The following is a 16536-nucleotide window of genomic DNA, read 5'->3' on the forward strand; positions in this document are numbered from 1 at the left end:
ATGGTGCGGCTAGGTCGTAATAGGATTATATTAGTTTTTCGCTGGTAGCATGATGGGTGCGATCATACCAGCACTAATGCACCGGATCCCATCAGAACTCCGCAGTTAAGCGTGCTTGGGCGAGAGTAGTACTAGGATGGGTGACCTCCTGGGAAGTCCTCGTGTTGCACCCCCCCTTTTTATTTTTACCGCATCTCCGGTCGGATGGACCGGAACGACAACCGGGCAATGGATTCTTAGGAAAATCGCACCGACCCCATCGCGTAGCAATGGGTATCGATCAGATCGCCGGTTGGCATGGGATAGGCATGGTGCGGCTAGGTCGTAATAGGATTATATTAGTTTTTCGCTGGTAGCATGATGGGTGCGATCATACCAGCACTAATGCACCGGATCCCATCAGAACTCCGCAGTTAAGCGTGCTTGGGCGAGAGTAGTACTAGGATGGGTGACCTCCTGGGAAGTCCTCGTGTTGCACCCCCCCCTTTTTATTTTTACCGCATCTCCGGTCGGATGGACCGGAACGACAACCGGGCAATGGATTCTTAGGAAAATCGCACCGACCCCCATCGCTATCAATCAGATCGCCAGTTGGCATGGGATAGGCAGGGTGCGGCTAGGTCGTAATAGGATTATATTAGTTTTTCGCTGGTAGCATGATGGGTGTGATCATACCAGCACTAATGCACCGGATCCCATCAGAACTCCGCAGTTAAGCGTGCTTGGGCGAGAGTAGTACTAGGATGGGTGACCTCCTGGGAAGTCCTCGTGTTGCACCCCCCCCTTTTTATTTTTACCGCATCTCCGGTCGGATGGACCGGAACGACAACCGGGCAATGGATTCTTAGGAAAATCGCACCGACCCCATCGCGTAGCAATGGGTATCGATCAGATCGCCGGTTGGCATGGGATAGGCATGGTGCGGCTAGGTCGTAATAGGATTATATTAGTTTTTCGCTGGTAGCATGATGGGTGCGATCATACCAGCACTAATGCACCGGATCCCATCAGAACTCCGCAGTTAAGCGTGCTTGGGCGAGAGTAGTACTAGGATGGGTGACCTCCTGGGAAGTCCTCGTGTTGCACCCCCCCCTTTTAATTTTTACCGCATCTCTGGTCGGATGGACCGGAACGAGAACCAGGGAATGGATTTTTAGGAAAATCGCACCGACCCCATCGCGTAGCAATGGGTATCGGTCAGATCGCCGGTTGGCATGAGATAGGCAGGGTGCGGCTAGGTCGTAATAGGATTATATTAGTTTTTCGCTGGTAGCATGATGGGTGCGATCATACCAGCACTAATGCACCGGATCCCATCAGAACTCCGCAGTTAAGCGTGCTTGGGCGAGAGTAGTACTAGGATGGGTGACCTCCTGGGAAGTCCTCGTGTTGCACCCCCCCCTTTTTATTTTTTACCGCATCTCCGGTCGGATGGACCGGAACGACAACCGGGCAATGGATTCTTAGGAAAATCGCACCGACCCCATCGCGTAGCAATGGGTATCGATCAGATCGCCGGTTGGCATGGGATAGGCATGGTGCGGCTAGGTCGTAAATAGGATTATATTAGTTTTTCGCTGGTAGCATGATGGGTGCGATCATACCAGCACTAATGCACCGGATCCCATCAGAACTCCGCAGTTAATCGTGCTTGGGCGAAAGTAGTACTAGGATGGGTGACCTCCTGGGAAGTCCTCGTGTTGCACCCCCCCTTTTTATTTTTACCGCATCTCCGGTCGGATGGACCGGAACGACAACCGGGCAATGGATTCTTAGGAAAATCGCACCGACCCCATCGCGTAGCAATGGGTATCGATCAGATCGCCGGTTGGCATGGGATAGGCATGGTGCGGCTAGGTCGTAATAGGATTATATTAGTTTTTCGCTGGTAGCATGATGGGTGCGATCATACCAGCACTAATGCACCGGATCCCATCAGAACTCCGCAGTTAAGCGTGCTTGGGCGAGAGTAGTACTAGGATGGGTGACCTCCTGGGAAGTCCTCGTGTTGCACCCCCCCTTTTTATTTTTACCGCATCTCCGGTCGGATGGACCGGAACGACAACCGGGCAATGGATTCTTAGGAAAATCGCACCGACCCCATCGCTATCAATCAGATCGCCGGTTGGCATGGGATAGGCAGGGTGCGGCTAGGTCGTAATAGGATTATATTAGTTTTTCGCTGGTAGCATGATGGGTGCGATCATACCAGCACTAATGCACCGGATCCCATCAGAACTCCGCAGTTAAGCGTGCTTGGGCGAGAGTAGTACTAGGATGGGTGACCTCCTGGGAAGTCCTCGTGTTGCACCCCCCCTTTTAATTTTTACCGCATCTCTGGTCGGATGGACCGGAACGAGAACCAGGGAATGGATTTTTAGGAAAATCGCACCGACCCCATCGCGTAGCTATGGGTATCTGTCAGATCGCCGGTTGGCATGAGATAGGCAGGGTGCGGCTAGGTCGTAATAGGATTATATTAGTTTTTCGCTGGTAGCATGATGGGTGCGATCATACCAGCACTAATGCACCGGATCCCATCAGAACTCCGCAGTTAAGCGTGCTTGGGCGAGAGTAGTACTAGGATGGGTGACCTCCTGGGAAGTCCTCGTGTTGCACCCCCCCTTTTTATTTTTACCGCATCTCCGGTCGGATGGACCGGAACGACAACCGGGCAATGGATTCTTAGGAAAATCGCACCGACCCCATCGCGTAGCAATGGGTATCGATCAGATCGCCGGTTGGCATGGGATAGGCATGGTGCGGCTAGGTCGTAATAGGATTATATTAGTTTTTCGCTGGTAGCATGATGGGTGCGATCATACCAGCACTAATGCACCGGATCCCATCAGAACTCCGCAGTTAAGCGTGCTTGGGCGAGAGTAGTACTAGGATGGGTGACCTCCTGGGAAGTCCTCGTGTTGCACCCCTCCTTTTTATTTTTACCGCATCTCCGGTCGGATGGACCGGAACGACAACCGGGCAATGGATTCTTAGGAAAATCGCACCGACCCCATCGCGTAGCAATGGGTATCGATCAGATCGCCGGTTGGCATGGGATAGGCATGGTGCGGCTAGGTCGTAATAGGATTATATTAGTTTTTCGCTGGTAGCATGATGGGTGCGATCCTACCAGCACTAATGCACCGGATCCCATCAGAACTCCGCAGTTAAGCGTGCTCGGGCGAGAGTAGTACTAGGATGGGTGACCTCCTGGGAAGTCCTCGTGTTGCACCCCCCCTTTTTATTTTTACCGCATCTCCGGTCGGATGGACCGGAACGACAACCGGGCAATGGATTCTTAGGAAAATCGCACCGACCCCATTGCTATCAATCAGATCGCCAGTTGGCATGGGATAGGCAGGGTGCGGCTAGGTCGTAATAGGATTATATTAGTTTTTCGCTGGTAGCATGATGGGTGCGATCATACCAGCACTAATGCACCGGATCCCATCAGAACTCCGCAGTTAAGCGTGCTTGGGCGAGAGTAGTACTAGGATGGGTGACCTCCTGGGAAGCCCTCGTGTTGCACCCCCCCCTTTTAATTTTTACCGCATCTCTGGTCGGATGGACCGGAACGAGAACCAGGGAATGGATTTTTAGGAAAATCGCACCGACCCCATCGCGTAGCAATGGGTATCGGTCAGATCGCCGGTTGGCATGAGATAGGCAGGGTGCGGCTAGGTCGTAATAGGATTATATTAGTTTTTCGCTGGTAGCATGATGGGTGCGATCATACCAGCACTAATGCACCGGATCCCATCAGAACTCCGCAGTTAAGCGTGCTTGGGCGAGAGTAGTACTAGGATGGGGTGACCTCCTGGGAAGTCCTCGTGTTGCACCCCCCCTTTTTATTTTTACCGCATCTCCGGTCGGATGGACCGGAACGACAACCGGGCAATGGATTCTTAGGAAAATCGCACCGACCCCATCGCTATCAATCAGATCGCCAGTTGGCATGGGATAGGCAGGGTGCGGCTAGGTCGTAATAGGATTATATTAGTTTTTCGCTGGTAGCATGATGGGTGCGATCATACCAGCACTAATGCACCGGATCCCATCAGAACTCCGCAGTTAAGCGTGCTTGGGCGAGAGTAGTACTAGGATGGGTGACCTCCTGGGAAGTCCTCGTGTTGCACCCCCCCTTTTTATTTTTACCGCATCTCCGGTCGGATGGACCGGAACGACAACCGGGCAATGGATTCTTAGGAAAATCGCACCGACCCCATCGCGTAGCAATGGGTATCGATCAGATCGCCGGTTGGCATGGGATAGGCATGGTGCGGCTAGGTCGTAATAGGATTATATTAGTTTTTCGCTGGTAGCATGATGGGTGCGATCATACCAGCACTAATGCACCGGATCCATCAGAACTCCGCAGTTAAGCGTGCTTGGGCGAGAGTAGTACTAGGATGGGTGACCTCCTGGGAAGTCCTCGTGTTGCACCCCCCCTTTTTATTTTTACCGCATCTCCGGTCGGATGGACCGGAACGACAACCGGGCAATGGATTCTTAGGAAAATCGCACCGACCCCATTGCTATCAATCAGATCGCCAGTTGGCATGGGATAGGCAGGGTGCGGCTAGGTCGTAATAGGATTATATTAGTTTTTCGCTGGTAGCATGATGGGTGCGATCATACCAGCACTAATGCACCGGATCCCATCAGAACTCCGCAGTTAAGCGTGCTTGGGCGAGAGTAGTACTAGGATGGGTGACCTCCTGGGAAGTCCTCGTGTTGCACCCCCCCTTTTTATTTTTACCGCATCTCCGGTCGGATGGACCGGAACGACAACCGGGCAATGGATTCTTAGGAAAATCGCACCGACCCCATCGCTATCAATCAGATCGCCGGTTGGCATGGGATAGGCAGGGTGCGGCTAGGTCGTAATAGGATTATATTAGTTTTTCGCTGGTAGCATGATGGGTGCGATCATACCAGCACTAATGCACCGGATCCCATCAGAACTCCGCAGTTAAGCGTGCTTGGGCGAGAGTAGTACTAGGATGGGTGACCTCCTGGGAAGTCCTCGTGTTGCACCCCCCCTTTTAATTTTTACCGCATCTCTGGTCGGATGGACCGGAACGAGAACCAGGGAATGGATTTTTAGGAAAATCGCACCGACCCCATCGCGTAGCTATGGGTATCTGTCAGATCGCCGGTTGGCATGAGATAGGCAGGGTGCGGCTAGGTCGTAATAGGATTATATTAGTTTTTCGCTGGTAGCATGATGGGTGCGATCATACCAGCACTAATGCACCGGATCCCATCAGAACTCCGCAGTTAAGCGTGCTTGGGCGAGAGTAGTACTAGGATGGGTGACCTCCTGGGAAGTCCTCGTGTTGCACCCCCCCTTTTTATTTTTACCGCATCTCCGGTCGGATGGACCGGAACGACAACCGGGCAATGGATTCTTAGGAAAATCGCACCGACCCCATCGCGTAGCAATGGGTATCGATCAGATCGCCGGTTGGCATGGGATAGGCATGGTGCGGCTAGGTCGTAATAGGATTATATTAGTTTTTCGCTGGTAGCATGATGGGTGCGATCATACCAGCACTAATGCACCGGATCCCATCAGAACTCCGCAGTTAAGCGTGCTTGGGCGAGAGTAGTACTAGGATGGGTGACCTCCTGGGAAGTCCTCGTGTTGCACCCCTCCTTTTTATTTTTACCGCATCTCCGGTCGGATGGACCGGAACGACAACCGGGCAATGGATTCTTAGGAAAATCGCACCGACCCCATCGCGTAGCAATGGGTATCGATCAGATCGCCGGTTGGCATGGGATAGGCATGGTGCGGCTAGGTCGTAATAGGATTATATTAGTTTTTCGCTGGTAGCATGATGGGTGCGATCCTACCAGCACTAATGCACCGGATCCCATCAGAACTCCGCAGTTAAGCGTGCTCGGGCGAGAGTAGTACTAGGATGGGTGACCTCCTGGGAAGTCCTCGTGTTGCACCCCCCCTTTTTATTTTTACCGCATCTCCGGTCGGATGGACCGGAACGACAACCGGGCAATGGATTCTTAGGAAAATCGCACCGACCCCATTGCTATCAATCAGATCGCCAGTTGGCATGGGATAGGCAGGGTGCGGCTAGGTCGTAATAGGATTATATTAGTTTTTCGCTGGTAGCATGATGGGTGCGATCATACCAGCACTAATGCACCGGATCCCATCAGAACTCCGCAGTTAAGCGTGCTTGGGCGAGAGTAGTACTAGGATGGGTGACCTCCTGGGAAGCCCTCGTGTTGCACCCCCCCTTTTAATTTTTACCGCATCTCTGGTCGGATGGACCGGAACGAGAACCAGGGAATGGATTTTTAGGAAAATCGCACCGACCCCATCGCGTAGCAATGGGTATCGGTCAGATCGCCGGTTGGCATGAGATAGGCAGGGTGCGGCTAGGTCGTAATAGGATTATATTAGTTTTTCGCTGGTAGCATGATGGGTGCGATCATACCAGCACTAATGCACCGGATCCCATCAGAACTCCGCAGTTAAGCGTGCTTGGGCGAGAGTAGTACTAGGATGGGTGACCTCCTGGGAAGTCCTCGTGTTGCACCCCCCCTTTTTATTTTTACCGCATCTCCGGTCGGATGGACCGGAACGACAACCGGGCAATGGATTCTTAGGAAAATCGCACCGACCCCATCGCTATCAATCAGATCGCCAGTTGGCATGGGATAGGCAGGGTGCGGCTAGGTCGTAATAGGATTATATTAGTTTTTCGCTGGTAGCATGATGGGTGCGATCATACCAGCACTAATGCACCGGATCCCATCAGAACTCCGCAGTTAAGCGTGCTTGGGCGAGAGTAGTACTAGGATGGGTGACCTCCTGGGAAGTCCTCGTGTTGCACCCCCCCTTTTTATTTTTACCGCATCTCCGGTCGGATGGACCGGAACGACAACCGGGCAATGGATTCTTAGGAAAATCGCACCGACCCCATCGCGTAGCAATGGGTATCGATCAGATCGCCGGTTGGCATGGGATAGGCATGGTGCGGCTAGGTCGTAATAGGATTATATTAGTTTTTCGCTGGTAGCATGATGGGTGCGATCATACCAGCACTAATGCACCGGATCCCAGTCAGAACTCCGCAGTTAAGCGTGCTTGGGCGAGAGAGTACTAGGATGGGTGACCTCCTGGGAAGTCCTCGTGTTTGCACCCCCCCTTTTTATTTTTACCGCATCTCCGGTCGGATGGACCGGAACGACAACCGGGCAATGGATTCTTAGGAAAATCGCACCGACCCCATTGCTATCAATCAGATCGCCAGTTGGCATGGGATAGGCAGGGTGCGGCTAGGTCGTAATAGGATTATATTAGTTTTTCGCTGGTAGCATGATGGGTGCGATCATACCAGCACTAATGCACCGGATCCCATCAGAACTCCGCAGTTAAGCGTGCTTGGGCGAGAGTAGTACTAGGATGGGTGACCTCCTGGGAAGTCCTCGTGTTGCACCCCCCCTTTTAATTTTTACCGCATCTCTGGTCGGATGGACCGGAACGAGAACCAGGGAATGGATTTTTAGGAAAATCGCACCGACCCCATCGCGTAGCGATGGGTATCGGTCAGATCGCCGGTTGGCATGAGATAGGCAGGGTGCGGCTAGGTCGTAATAGGATTATATTAGTTTTTCGCTGGTAGCATGATGGGTGCGATCATACCAGCACTAATGCACCGGATCCCATCAGAACTCCGCAGTTAAGCGTGCTTGGGCGAGAGTAGTACTAGGATGGGTGACCTCCTGGGAAGTCCTCGTGTTGCACCCCCCCTTTTAATTTTTACCGCATCTCTGGTCGGATGGACCGGAACGAGAACCAGGGAATGGATTTTTAGGAAAATCGCACCGACCCCATCGCGTAGCAATGGGTATCGGTCAGATCGCCGGTTGGCATGAGATAGGCAGGGTGTGGCTAGGTCGTAATAGGATTATATTAGTTTTTCGCTGGTAGCATGATGGGTGCGATCATACCAGCACTAATGCACCGGATCCCATCAGAACTCCGCAGTTAAGCGTGCTTGGGCGAGAGTAGTACTAGGATGGGTGACCTCCTGGGAAGTCCTCGTGTTGCACCCCCCCTTTTTATTTTTACCGCATCTCCGGTCGGATGGACCGGAACGACAACCGGGCAATGGATTCTTAGGAAAATCGCACCGACCCCATCGCGTAGCAATGGGTATCGATCAGATCGCCGGTTGGCATGGGATAGGCATGGTGCGGCTAGGTCGTAATAGGATTATATTAGTTTTTCGCTGGTAGCATGATGGGTGCGATCATACCAGCACTAATGCACCGGATCCCATCAGAACTCCGCAGTTAAGCGTGCTTGGGCGAGAGTAGTACTAGGATGGGTGACCTCCTGGGAAGTCCTCGTGTTGCACCCCCCTTTTTATTTTTACCGCATCTCCGGTCGGATGGACCGGAACGACAACCGGGCAATGGATTCTTAGGAAAATCGCACCGACCCCATCGCGTAGCAATGGGTATCGATCAGATCGCCGGGTTGGCATGGGATAGGCATGGTGCGGCTAGGTCGTAATAGGATTATATTAGTTTTTCGCTGGTAGCATGTTGGGTGCGATCATACCAGCACTAATGCACCGGATCCCATCAGAACTCCGCAGTTAAGCGTGCTTGGGCGAGAGTAGTACTAGGATGGGTGACCTCCTGGGAAGTCCTCGTGTTGCACCCCCCCCTTTTTATTTTTACCGCATCTCCGGTCGGATGGGACCGGAACGACAACCGGGCAATGGATTCTTAGGAAAATCGCACCGACCCCATCGCTATCAATCAGATCGCCAGTTGGCATGGGATAGGCAGGGTGCGGCTAGGTCGTAATAGGATTATATTAGTTTTTCGCTGGTAGCATGATGGGTGTGATCATACCAGCACTAATGCACCGGATCCCATCAGAACTCCGCAGTTAAGCGTGCTTGGGCGAGAGTAGTACTAGGATGGGTGACCTCCTGGGAAGTCCTCGTGTTGCACCCCCCCTTTTTATTTTAACCGCATCTCCGGTCGGATGGACCGGAACGACAACCGGGCAATGGATTCTTAGGAAAATCGCACCGACCCCCATCGCGTAGCAATGGGTATCGATCAGATCGCCGGTTGGCATGGGATAGGCATGGTGCGGCTAGGTCGTAATAGGATTATATTAGTTTTTCGCTGGTAGCATGATGGGTGCGATCATACCAGCACTAATGCACCGGATCCCATCAGAACTCCGCAGTTAAGCGTGCTTGGGCGAGAGTAGTACTAGGATGGGTGACCTCCTGGGAAGTCCTCGTGTTGCACCCCCCCTTTTAATTTTTACCGCATCTCTGGTCGGATGGACCGGAACGAGAACCAGGGAATGGATTTTTAGGAAAATCGCACCGACCCCATCGCGTAGCAATGGGTATCGGTCAGATCGCCGGTTGGCATGAGATAGGCAGGGTGCGGCTAGGTCGTAATAGGATTATATTAGTTTTTTCGCTGGTAGCATGATGGGTGCGATCATACCAGCACTAATGCACCGGATCCCATCAGAACTCCGCAGTTAAGCGTGCTTGGGCGAGAGTAGTACTAGGATGGGTGACCTCCTGGGAAGTCCTCGTGTTGCACCCCCCCTTTTTATTTTTACCGCATCTCCGGTCGGATGGACCGGAACGACAACCGGGGCAATGGATTCTTAGGAAAATCGCACCGACCCCATCGCGTAGCAATGGGTATCGATCAGATCGCCGGTTGGCATGGGATAGGCATGGTGCGGCTAGGTCGTAATAGGATTATATTAGTTTTTCGCTGGTAGCATGATGGGTGCGATCATACCAGCACTAATGCACCGGATCCCATCAGAACTCCGCAGTTAATCGTGCTTGGGCGAAAGTAGTACTAGGATGGGTGACCTCCTGGGAAGTCCTCGTGTTGCACCCCCCCTTTTTATTTTTTACCGCATCTCCGGTCGGATGGACCGGAACGACAACCGGGCAATGGATTCTTAGGAAAATCGCACCGACCCCATCGCGTAGCAATGGGTATCGATCAGATCGCCGGTTGGCATGGGATAGGCATGGTGCGGCTAGGTCGTAATAGGATTATATTAGTTTTTCGCTGGTAGCATGATGGGTGCGATCATACCAGCACTAATGCACCGGATCCCATCAGAACTCCGCAGTTAAGCGTGCTTGGGCGAGAGTAGTACTAGGATGGGTGACCTCCTGGGAAGTCCTCGTGTTGCACCCCCCCCTTTTTATTTTTACCGCATCTCCGGTCGGATGGACCGGAACGACAACCGGGCAATGGATTCTTAGGAAAATCGCACCGACCCCATCGCTATCAATCAGATCGCCGGTTGGCATGGGATAGGCAGGGTGCGGCTAGGTCGTAATAGGATTATATTAGTTTTTCGCTGGTAGCATGATGGGTGCGATCATACCAGCACTAATGCACCGGATCCCATCAGAACTCCGCAGTTAAGCGTGCTTGGGCGAGAGTAGTACTAGGATGGGTGACCTCCTGGGAAGTCCTCGTGTTGCACCCCCCCTTTTAATTTTTACCGCATCTCTGGTCGGATGGACCGGAACGAGAACCAGGGAATGGATTTTTAGGAAAATCGCACCGACCCCATCGCGTAGCTATGGGTATCTGTCAGATCGCCGGTTGGCATGAGATAGGCAGGGTGCGGCTAGGTCGTAATAGGATTATATTAGTTTTTCGCTGGTAGCATGATGGGTGCGATCATACCAGCACTAATGCACCGGATCCCATCAGAACTCCGCAGTTAAGCGTGCTTGGGCGAGAGTAGTACTAGGATGGGTGACCTCCTGGGAAGTCCTCGTGTTGCACCCCCCCTTTTTATTTTTACCGCATCTCCGGTCGGATGGACCGGAACGACAACCGGGCAATGGATTCTTAGGAAAATCGCACCGACCCCATCGCGTAGCAATGGGTATCGATCAGATCGCCGGTTGGCATGGGATAGGCATGGTGCGGCTAGGTCGTAATAGGATTATATTAGTTTTTCGCTGGTAGCATGATGGGTGCGATCATACCAGCACTAATGCACCGGATCCCATCAGAACTCCGCAGTTAAGCGTGCTTGGGCGAGAGTAGTACTAGGATGGGTGACCTCCTGGGAAGTCCTCGTGTTGCACCCCTCCTTTTTATTTTTACCGCATCTCCGGTCGGATGGACCGGAACGACAACCGGGCAATGGATTCTTAGGAAAATCGCACCGACCCCATCGCGTAGCAATGGGTATCGATCAGATCGCCGGTTGGCATGGGATAGGCATGGTGCGGCTAGGTCGTAATAGGATTATATTAGTTTTTCGCTGGTAGCATGATGGGTGCGATCCTACCAGCACTAATGCACCGGATCCCATCAGAACTCCGCAGTTAAGCGTGCTCGGGCGAGAGTAGTACTAGGATGGGTGACCTCCTGGGAAGTCCTCGTGTTGCACCCCCCCTTTTTATTTTTACCGCATCTCCGGTCGGATGGACCGGAACGACAACCGGGCAATGGATTCTTAGGAAAATCGCACCGACCCCATTGCTATCAATCAGATCGCCAGTTGGCATGGGATAGGCAGGGTGCGGCTAGGTCGTAATAGGATTATATTAGTTTTTTCGCTGGTAGCATGATGGGTGCGATCATACCAGCACTAATGCACCGGATCCCATCAGAACTCCGCAGTTAAGCGTGCTTGGGCGAGAGTAGTACTAGGATGGGTGACCTCCTGGGAAGCCCTCGTGTTGCACCCCCCCTTTTAATTTTTACCGCATCTCTGGTCGGATGGACCGGAACGAGAACCAGGGAATGGATTTTTAGGAAAATCGCACCGACCCCATCGCGTAGCAATGGGTATCGGTCAGATCGCCGGTTGGCATGAGATAGGCAGGGTGCGGCTAGGTCGTAATAGGATTATATTAGTTTTTCGCTGGTAGCATGATGGGTGCGATCATACCAGCACTAATGCACCGGATCCCATCAGAACTCCGCAGTTAAGCGTGCTTGGGCGAGAGTAGTACTAGGATGGGTGACCTCCTGGGAAGTCCTCGTGTTGCACCCCCCCTTTTTATTTTTACCGCATCTCCGGTCGGATGGACCGGAACGACAACCGGGCAATGGATTCTTAGGAAAATCGCACCGACCCCATCGCTATCAATCAGATCGCCAGTTGGCATGGGATAGGCAGGGTGCGGCTAGGTCGTAATAGGATTATATTAGTTTTTCGCTGGTAGCATGATGGGTGCGATCATACCAGCACTAATGCACCGGATCCCATCAGAACTCCGCAGTTAAGCGTGCTTGGGCGAGAGTAGTACTAGGATGGGTGACCTCCTGGGAAGTCCTCGTGTTGCACCCCCCCTTTTTATTTTTACCGCATCTCCGGTCGGATGGACCGGAACGACAACCGGGCAATGGATTCTTAGGAAAATCGCACCGACCCCATCGCGTAGCAATGGGTATCGATCAGATCGCCGGTTGGCATGGGATAGGCATGGTGCGGCTAGGTCGTAATAGGATTATATTAGTTTTTCGCTGGTAGCATGATGGGTGCGATCATACCAGCACTAATGCACCGGATCCCATCAGAACTCCGCAGTTAAGCGTGCTTGGGCGAGAGTAGTACTAGGATGGGTGACCTCCTGGGAAGTCCTCGTGTTGCACCCCCCCTTTTTATTTTTACCGCATCTCCGGTCGGATGGACCGGAACGACAACCGGGCAATGGATTCTTAGGAAAATCGCACCGACCCCATTGCTATCAATCAGATCGCCAGTTGGCATGGGATAGGCAGGGTGCGGCTAGGTCGTAATAGGATTATATTAGTTTTTCGCTGGTAGCATGATGGGTGCGATCATACCAGCACTAATGCACCGGATCCCATCAGAACTCCGCAGTTAAGCGTGCTTGGGCGAGAGTAGTACTAGGATGGGTGACCTCCTGGGAAGTCCTCGTGTTGCACCCCCCCTTTTAATTTTTACCGCATCTCTGGTCGGATGGACCGGAACGAGAACCAGGGAATGGATTTTTAGGAAAATCGCACCGACCCCATCGCGTAGCGATGGGTATCGGTCAGATCGCCGGTTGGCATGAGATAGGCAGGGTGCGGCTAGGTCGTAATAGGATTATATTAGTTTTTCGCTGGTAGCATGATGGGTGCGATCATACCAGCACTAATGCACCGGATCCCATCAGAACTCCGCAGTTAAGCGTGCTTGGGCGAGAGTAGTACTAGGATGGGTGACCTCCTGGGAAGTCCTCGTGTTGCACCCCCCCTTTTAATTTTTACCGCATCTCTGGTCGGATGGACCGGAACGAGAACCAGGGAATGGATTTTTAGGAAAATCGCACCGACCCCATCGCGTAGCAATGGGTATCGGTCAGATCGCCGGTTGGCATGAGATAGGCAGGGTGTGGCTAGGTCGTAATAGGATTATATTAGTTTTTCGCTGGTAGCATGATGGGTGCGATCATACCAGCACTAATGCACCGGATCCCATCAGAACTCCGCAGTTAAGCGTGCTTGGGCGAGAGTAGTACTAGGATGGGTGACCTCCTGGGAAGTCCTCGTGTTGCACCCCCCCTTTTTATTTTTACCGCATCTCCGGTCGGATGGACCGGAACGACAACCGGGCAATGGATTCTTAGGAAAATCGCACCGACCCCATCGCGTAGCAATGGGTATCGATCAGATCGCCGGTTGGCATGGGATAGGCATGGTGCGGCTAGGTCGTAATAGGATTATATTAGTTTTCCGCTGGTAGCATGATGGGTGCGATCATACCAGCACTAATGCACCGGATCCCATCAGAACTCCGCAGTTAAGCGTGCTTGGGCGAGAGTAGTACTAGGATGGGTGACCTCCTGGGAAGTCCTCGTGTTGCACCCCCCCTTTTTATTTTTACCGCATCTCCGGTCGGATGGACCGGAACGACAACCGGGCAATGGATTCTTAGGAAAATCGCACCGACCCCATCGCGTAGCAATGGGTATCGATCAGATCGCCGGTTGGCATGGGATAGGCATGGTGCGGCTAGGTCGTAATAGGATTATATTAGTTTTTCGCTGGTAGCATGTTGGGTGCGATCATACCAGCACTAATGCACCGGATCCCATCAGAACTCCGCAGTTAAGCGTGCTTGGGCGAGAGTAGTACTAGGATGGGTGACCTCCTGGGAAGTCCTCGTGTTGCACCCCCCCTTTTTATTTTTACCGCATCTCCGGTCGGATGGACCGGAACGACAACCGGGCAATGGATTCTTAGGAAAATCGCACCGACCCCATCGCTATCAATCAGATCGCCAGTTGGCATGGGATAGGCAGGGTGCGGCTAGGTCGTAATAGGATTATATTAGTTTTTCGCTGGTAGCATGATGGGTGTGATCATACCAGCACTAATGCACCGGATCCCATCAGAACTCCGCAGTTAAGCGTGCTTGGGCGAGAGTAGTACTAGGATGGGTGACCTCCTGGGAAGTCCTCGTGTTGCACCCCCCCTTTTTATTTTTACCGCATCTCCGGTCGGATGGACCGGAACGACAACCGGGCAATGGATTCTTAGGAAAATCGCACCGACCCCATCGCGTAGCAATGGGTATCGATCAGATCGCCGGTTGGCATGGGATAGGCATGGTGCGGCTAGGTCGTAATAGGATTATATTAGTTTTTCGCTGGTAGCATGATGGGTGCGATCATACCAGCACTAATGCACCGGATCCCATCAGAACTCCGCAGTTAAGCGTGCTTGGGCGAGAGTAGTACTAGGATGGGTGACCTCCTGGGAAGTCCTCGTGTTGCACCCCCCCTTTTAATTTTTACCGCATCTCTGGTCGGATGGACCGGAACGAGAACCAGGGAATGGATTTTTAGGAAAATCGCACCGACCCCATCGCGTAGCAATGGGTATCGGTCAGATCGCCGGTTGGCATGAGATAGGCAGGGTGCGGCTAGGTCGTAATAGGATTATATTAGTTTTTCGCTGGTAGCATGATGGGTGCGATCATACCAGCACTAATGCACCGGATCCCATCAGAACTCCGCAGTTAAGCGTGCTTGGGCGAGAGTAGTACTAGGATGGGTGACCTCCTGGGAAGTCCTCGTGTTGCACCCCCCCTTTTTATTTTTACCGCATCTCCGGTCGGATGGACCGGAACGACAACCGGGCAATGGATTCTTAGGAAAATCGCACCGACCCCATCGCGTAGCAATGGGTATCGATCAGATCGCCGGTTGGCATGGGATAGGCATGGTGCGGCTAGGTCGTAATAGGATTATATTAGTTTTTCGCTGGTAGCATGATGGGTGCGATCATACCAGCACTAATGCACCGGATCCCATCAGAACTCCGCAGCTAATCGTGCTTGGGCGAGAGTAGTACTAGGATGGGTGACCTCCTGGGAAGTCCTCGTGTTGCACCCCCCCTTTTTATTTTTACCGCATCTCCGGTCGGATGGACCGGAACGACAACCGGGCAATGGATTCTTAGGAAAATCGCACCGACCCCATCGCGTAGCAATGGGTATCGATCAGATCGCCGGTTGGCATGGGATAGGCAGGGTGCGGCTAGGTCGTAATAGGATTATATTAGTTTTTCGCTGGTAGCATGATGGGTGCGATCATACCAGCACTAATGCACCGGATCCCATCAGAACTCCGCAGTTAAGCGTGCTTGGGCGAGAGTAGTACTAGGATGGGTGACCTCCTGGGAAGTCCTCGTGTTGCACCCCCCCTTTTTATTTTTACCGCATCTCCGGTCGGATGGACCGGAACGACAACCGGGCAATGGATTCTTAGGAAAATCGCACCGACCCCATCGCGTAGCAATGGGTATCGATCAGATCGCCGGTTGGCATGGGATAGGCATGGTGCGGCTAGGTCGTAATAGGATTATATTAGTTTTTCGCTGGTAGCATGATGGGTGCGATCATACCAGCATTAATGCACCGGATCCCATCAGAACTCCGCAGTTAATCGTGCTTGGGCGAAAGTAGTACTAGGATGGGTGACCTCCTGGGAAGTCCTCGTGTTGCACCCCCCCTTTTTATTTTTACCGCATCTCCGGTCGGATGGACCGGAACGACAACCGGGCAATGGATTCTTAGGAAAATCGCACCGACCCCATCGCGTAGCAATGGGTATCGATCAGATCGCCGGTTGGCATGGGATAGGCATGGTGCGGCTAGGTCGTAATAGGATTATATTAGTTTTTCGCTGGTAGCATGATGGGTGCGATCATACCAGCACTAATGCACCGGATCCCATCAGAACTCCGCAGTTAAGCGTGCTTGGGCGAGAGTAGTACTAGGATGGGTGACCTCCTGGGAAGTCCTCGTGTTGCACCCCTCCTTTTTATTTTTACCGCATCTCCGGTCGGATGGACCGGAACGACAACCGGGCAATGGATTCTTAGGAAAATCGCACCGACCCCATCGCGTAGCAATGGGTATCGATCAGATCGCCGGTTGGCATGGGATAGGCATGGTGCGGCTAGGTCGTAATAGGATTATATTAGTTTTTCGCTGGTAGCATG

The 16536-nt window shown here is 52.6% G+C and overlaps 54 non-coding genes across 54 annotated transcripts; all 54 read left to right on the plus strand.

The window, feature by feature from the left end:
• Window positions 1–54: 54 nt before the first annotated feature.
• On the plus strand, window positions 55–173 carry LOC122284776. Its single transcript, XR_006232129.1, has one exon. It is a non-coding gene; the product is annotated as a 5S ribosomal RNA (ribosomal RNA).
• A 189-nt stretch (window positions 174–362) lies between these two features.
• On the plus strand, window positions 363–481 carry LOC122284777. Its single transcript, XR_006232130.1, has one exon. It is a non-coding gene; the product is annotated as a 5S ribosomal RNA (ribosomal RNA).
• A 180-nt stretch (window positions 482–661) lies between these two features.
• LOC122287243 lies at window positions 662–780 on the plus strand. Its single transcript, XR_006234544.1, has one exon. It is a non-coding gene; the product is annotated as a 5S ribosomal RNA (ribosomal RNA).
• Window positions 781–970: 190 nt separating this feature from the next.
• LOC122284778 lies at window positions 971–1089 on the plus strand. Its single transcript, XR_006232131.1, has one exon. It is a non-coding gene; the product is annotated as a 5S ribosomal RNA (ribosomal RNA).
• A 190-nt stretch (window positions 1090–1279) lies between these two features.
• Window positions 1280–1398, plus strand: LOC122284779. The gene has a single exon (XR_006232132.1). It is a non-coding gene; the product is annotated as a 5S ribosomal RNA (ribosomal RNA).
• A 192-nt stretch (window positions 1399–1590) lies between these two features.
• On the plus strand, window positions 1591–1709 carry LOC122288739. Its single transcript, XR_006235991.1, has one exon. It is a non-coding gene; the product is annotated as a 5S ribosomal RNA (ribosomal RNA).
• Window positions 1710–1898: 189 nt separating this feature from the next.
• On the plus strand, window positions 1899–2017 carry LOC122284781. The gene has a single exon (XR_006232134.1). It is a non-coding gene; the product is annotated as a 5S ribosomal RNA (ribosomal RNA).
• Window positions 2018–2195: 178 nt separating this feature from the next.
• Window positions 2196–2314, plus strand: LOC122284782. Its single transcript, XR_006232135.1, has one exon. It is a non-coding gene; the product is annotated as a 5S ribosomal RNA (ribosomal RNA).
• A 189-nt stretch (window positions 2315–2503) lies between these two features.
• LOC122284783 lies at window positions 2504–2622 on the plus strand. The gene has a single exon (XR_006232136.1). It is a non-coding gene; the product is annotated as a 5S ribosomal RNA (ribosomal RNA).
• Window positions 2623–2811: 189 nt separating this feature from the next.
• Window positions 2812–2930, plus strand: LOC122284784. Its single transcript, XR_006232137.1, has one exon. It is a non-coding gene; the product is annotated as a 5S ribosomal RNA (ribosomal RNA).
• A 189-nt stretch (window positions 2931–3119) lies between these two features.
• LOC122288166 lies at window positions 3120–3238 on the plus strand. The gene has a single exon (XR_006235436.1). It is a non-coding gene; the product is annotated as a 5S ribosomal RNA (ribosomal RNA).
• A 178-nt stretch (window positions 3239–3416) lies between these two features.
• Window positions 3417–3535, plus strand: LOC122287061. The gene has a single exon (XR_006234368.1). It is a non-coding gene; the product is annotated as a 5S ribosomal RNA (ribosomal RNA).
• A 190-nt stretch (window positions 3536–3725) lies between these two features.
• LOC122288729 lies at window positions 3726–3845 on the plus strand. The gene has a single exon (XR_006235981.1). It is a non-coding gene; the product is annotated as a 5S ribosomal RNA (ribosomal RNA).
• Window positions 3846–4023: 178 nt separating this feature from the next.
• Window positions 4024–4142, plus strand: LOC122284785. Its single transcript, XR_006232138.1, has one exon. It is a non-coding gene; the product is annotated as a 5S ribosomal RNA (ribosomal RNA).
• Window positions 4143–4331: 189 nt separating this feature from the next.
• On the plus strand, window positions 4332–4449 carry LOC122283151. Its single transcript, XR_006230631.1, has one exon. It is a non-coding gene; the product is annotated as a 5S ribosomal RNA (ribosomal RNA).
• A 178-nt stretch (window positions 4450–4627) lies between these two features.
• Window positions 4628–4746, plus strand: LOC122284787. The gene has a single exon (XR_006232140.1). It is a non-coding gene; the product is annotated as a 5S ribosomal RNA (ribosomal RNA).
• Window positions 4747–4924: 178 nt separating this feature from the next.
• Window positions 4925–5043, plus strand: LOC122284788. Its single transcript, XR_006232141.1, has one exon. It is a non-coding gene; the product is annotated as a 5S ribosomal RNA (ribosomal RNA).
• Window positions 5044–5232: 189 nt separating this feature from the next.
• On the plus strand, window positions 5233–5351 carry LOC122284790. Its single transcript, XR_006232142.1, has one exon. It is a non-coding gene; the product is annotated as a 5S ribosomal RNA (ribosomal RNA).
• A 189-nt stretch (window positions 5352–5540) lies between these two features.
• Window positions 5541–5659, plus strand: LOC122284791. The gene has a single exon (XR_006232143.1). It is a non-coding gene; the product is annotated as a 5S ribosomal RNA (ribosomal RNA).
• Window positions 5660–5848: 189 nt separating this feature from the next.
• Window positions 5849–5967, plus strand: LOC122288167. The gene has a single exon (XR_006235437.1). It is a non-coding gene; the product is annotated as a 5S ribosomal RNA (ribosomal RNA).
• A 178-nt stretch (window positions 5968–6145) lies between these two features.
• On the plus strand, window positions 6146–6264 carry LOC122287063. The gene has a single exon (XR_006234370.1). It is a non-coding gene; the product is annotated as a 5S ribosomal RNA (ribosomal RNA).
• Window positions 6265–6453: 189 nt separating this feature from the next.
• LOC122284792 lies at window positions 6454–6572 on the plus strand. Its single transcript, XR_006232144.1, has one exon. It is a non-coding gene; the product is annotated as a 5S ribosomal RNA (ribosomal RNA).
• A 178-nt stretch (window positions 6573–6750) lies between these two features.
• Window positions 6751–6869, plus strand: LOC122284793. Its single transcript, XR_006232145.1, has one exon. It is a non-coding gene; the product is annotated as a 5S ribosomal RNA (ribosomal RNA).
• Window positions 6870–7058: 189 nt separating this feature from the next.
• LOC122283253 lies at window positions 7059–7178 on the plus strand. Its single transcript, XR_006230728.1, has one exon. It is a non-coding gene; the product is annotated as a 5S ribosomal RNA (ribosomal RNA).
• A 178-nt stretch (window positions 7179–7356) lies between these two features.
• Window positions 7357–7475, plus strand: LOC122284794. Its single transcript, XR_006232146.1, has one exon. It is a non-coding gene; the product is annotated as a 5S ribosomal RNA (ribosomal RNA).
• A 189-nt stretch (window positions 7476–7664) lies between these two features.
• LOC122284795 lies at window positions 7665–7783 on the plus strand. Its single transcript, XR_006232147.1, has one exon. It is a non-coding gene; the product is annotated as a 5S ribosomal RNA (ribosomal RNA).
• Window positions 7784–7972: 189 nt separating this feature from the next.
• Window positions 7973–8091, plus strand: LOC122284796. Its single transcript, XR_006232148.1, has one exon. It is a non-coding gene; the product is annotated as a 5S ribosomal RNA (ribosomal RNA).
• Window positions 8092–8280: 189 nt separating this feature from the next.
• Window positions 8281–8399, plus strand: LOC122284797. The gene has a single exon (XR_006232149.1). It is a non-coding gene; the product is annotated as a 5S ribosomal RNA (ribosomal RNA).
• A 189-nt stretch (window positions 8400–8588) lies between these two features.
• On the plus strand, window positions 8589–8707 carry LOC122284799. The gene has a single exon (XR_006232151.1). It is a non-coding gene; the product is annotated as a 5S ribosomal RNA (ribosomal RNA).
• A 180-nt stretch (window positions 8708–8887) lies between these two features.
• On the plus strand, window positions 8888–9006 carry LOC122287244. The gene has a single exon (XR_006234545.1). It is a non-coding gene; the product is annotated as a 5S ribosomal RNA (ribosomal RNA).
• Window positions 9007–9196: 190 nt separating this feature from the next.
• Window positions 9197–9315, plus strand: LOC122284800. The gene has a single exon (XR_006232152.1). It is a non-coding gene; the product is annotated as a 5S ribosomal RNA (ribosomal RNA).
• A 190-nt stretch (window positions 9316–9505) lies between these two features.
• On the plus strand, window positions 9506–9624 carry LOC122284801. Its single transcript, XR_006232153.1, has one exon. It is a non-coding gene; the product is annotated as a 5S ribosomal RNA (ribosomal RNA).
• Window positions 9625–9814: 190 nt separating this feature from the next.
• Window positions 9815–9933, plus strand: LOC122288740. The gene has a single exon (XR_006235992.1). It is a non-coding gene; the product is annotated as a 5S ribosomal RNA (ribosomal RNA).
• A 190-nt stretch (window positions 9934–10123) lies between these two features.
• Window positions 10124–10242, plus strand: LOC122284802. The gene has a single exon (XR_006232154.1). It is a non-coding gene; the product is annotated as a 5S ribosomal RNA (ribosomal RNA).
• A 179-nt stretch (window positions 10243–10421) lies between these two features.
• Window positions 10422–10540, plus strand: LOC122284803. Its single transcript, XR_006232155.1, has one exon. It is a non-coding gene; the product is annotated as a 5S ribosomal RNA (ribosomal RNA).
• A 189-nt stretch (window positions 10541–10729) lies between these two features.
• On the plus strand, window positions 10730–10848 carry LOC122284804. The gene has a single exon (XR_006232156.1). It is a non-coding gene; the product is annotated as a 5S ribosomal RNA (ribosomal RNA).
• A 189-nt stretch (window positions 10849–11037) lies between these two features.
• Window positions 11038–11156, plus strand: LOC122284805. The gene has a single exon (XR_006232157.1). It is a non-coding gene; the product is annotated as a 5S ribosomal RNA (ribosomal RNA).
• Window positions 11157–11345: 189 nt separating this feature from the next.
• Window positions 11346–11464, plus strand: LOC122288168. The gene has a single exon (XR_006235438.1). It is a non-coding gene; the product is annotated as a 5S ribosomal RNA (ribosomal RNA).
• Window positions 11465–11643: 179 nt separating this feature from the next.
• LOC122287064 lies at window positions 11644–11762 on the plus strand. The gene has a single exon (XR_006234371.1). It is a non-coding gene; the product is annotated as a 5S ribosomal RNA (ribosomal RNA).
• Window positions 11763–11951: 189 nt separating this feature from the next.
• On the plus strand, window positions 11952–12070 carry LOC122284806. The gene has a single exon (XR_006232158.1). It is a non-coding gene; the product is annotated as a 5S ribosomal RNA (ribosomal RNA).
• A 178-nt stretch (window positions 12071–12248) lies between these two features.
• Window positions 12249–12367, plus strand: LOC122284807. Its single transcript, XR_006232159.1, has one exon. It is a non-coding gene; the product is annotated as a 5S ribosomal RNA (ribosomal RNA).
• A 189-nt stretch (window positions 12368–12556) lies between these two features.
• Window positions 12557–12675, plus strand: LOC122284808. Its single transcript, XR_006232160.1, has one exon. It is a non-coding gene; the product is annotated as a 5S ribosomal RNA (ribosomal RNA).
• A 178-nt stretch (window positions 12676–12853) lies between these two features.
• On the plus strand, window positions 12854–12972 carry LOC122284810. Its single transcript, XR_006232162.1, has one exon. It is a non-coding gene; the product is annotated as a 5S ribosomal RNA (ribosomal RNA).
• Window positions 12973–13161: 189 nt separating this feature from the next.
• LOC122284811 lies at window positions 13162–13280 on the plus strand. The gene has a single exon (XR_006232163.1). It is a non-coding gene; the product is annotated as a 5S ribosomal RNA (ribosomal RNA).
• Window positions 13281–13469: 189 nt separating this feature from the next.
• Window positions 13470–13588, plus strand: LOC122284812. The gene has a single exon (XR_006232164.1). It is a non-coding gene; the product is annotated as a 5S ribosomal RNA (ribosomal RNA).
• A 189-nt stretch (window positions 13589–13777) lies between these two features.
• On the plus strand, window positions 13778–13896 carry LOC122284813. The gene has a single exon (XR_006232165.1). It is a non-coding gene; the product is annotated as a 5S ribosomal RNA (ribosomal RNA).
• A 189-nt stretch (window positions 13897–14085) lies between these two features.
• Window positions 14086–14204, plus strand: LOC122284814. The gene has a single exon (XR_006232166.1). It is a non-coding gene; the product is annotated as a 5S ribosomal RNA (ribosomal RNA).
• Window positions 14205–14382: 178 nt separating this feature from the next.
• Window positions 14383–14501, plus strand: LOC122287245. Its single transcript, XR_006234546.1, has one exon. It is a non-coding gene; the product is annotated as a 5S ribosomal RNA (ribosomal RNA).
• A 189-nt stretch (window positions 14502–14690) lies between these two features.
• Window positions 14691–14809, plus strand: LOC122284816. The gene has a single exon (XR_006232167.1). It is a non-coding gene; the product is annotated as a 5S ribosomal RNA (ribosomal RNA).
• Window positions 14810–14998: 189 nt separating this feature from the next.
• LOC122284817 lies at window positions 14999–15117 on the plus strand. The gene has a single exon (XR_006232168.1). It is a non-coding gene; the product is annotated as a 5S ribosomal RNA (ribosomal RNA).
• A 189-nt stretch (window positions 15118–15306) lies between these two features.
• On the plus strand, window positions 15307–15425 carry LOC122288067. Its single transcript, XR_006235344.1, has one exon. It is a non-coding gene; the product is annotated as a 5S ribosomal RNA (ribosomal RNA).
• A 189-nt stretch (window positions 15426–15614) lies between these two features.
• LOC122284818 lies at window positions 15615–15733 on the plus strand. The gene has a single exon (XR_006232169.1). It is a non-coding gene; the product is annotated as a 5S ribosomal RNA (ribosomal RNA).
• Window positions 15734–15922: 189 nt separating this feature from the next.
• Window positions 15923–16041, plus strand: LOC122283166. Its single transcript, XR_006230646.1, has one exon. It is a non-coding gene; the product is annotated as a 5S ribosomal RNA (ribosomal RNA).
• A 189-nt stretch (window positions 16042–16230) lies between these two features.
• LOC122284819 lies at window positions 16231–16349 on the plus strand. Its single transcript, XR_006232170.1, has one exon. It is a non-coding gene; the product is annotated as a 5S ribosomal RNA (ribosomal RNA).
• Window positions 16350–16536: the final 187 nt, after the last annotated feature.

This window comes from Carya illinoinensis, chromosome 11 (genome assembly GCF_018687715.1).
Source record: "Carya illinoinensis cultivar Pawnee chromosome 11, C.illinoinensisPawnee_v1, whole genome shotgun sequence".
NCBI classification, from domain to species: Eukaryota; Viridiplantae; Streptophyta; class Magnoliopsida; order Fagales; family Juglandaceae; genus Carya; species Carya illinoinensis.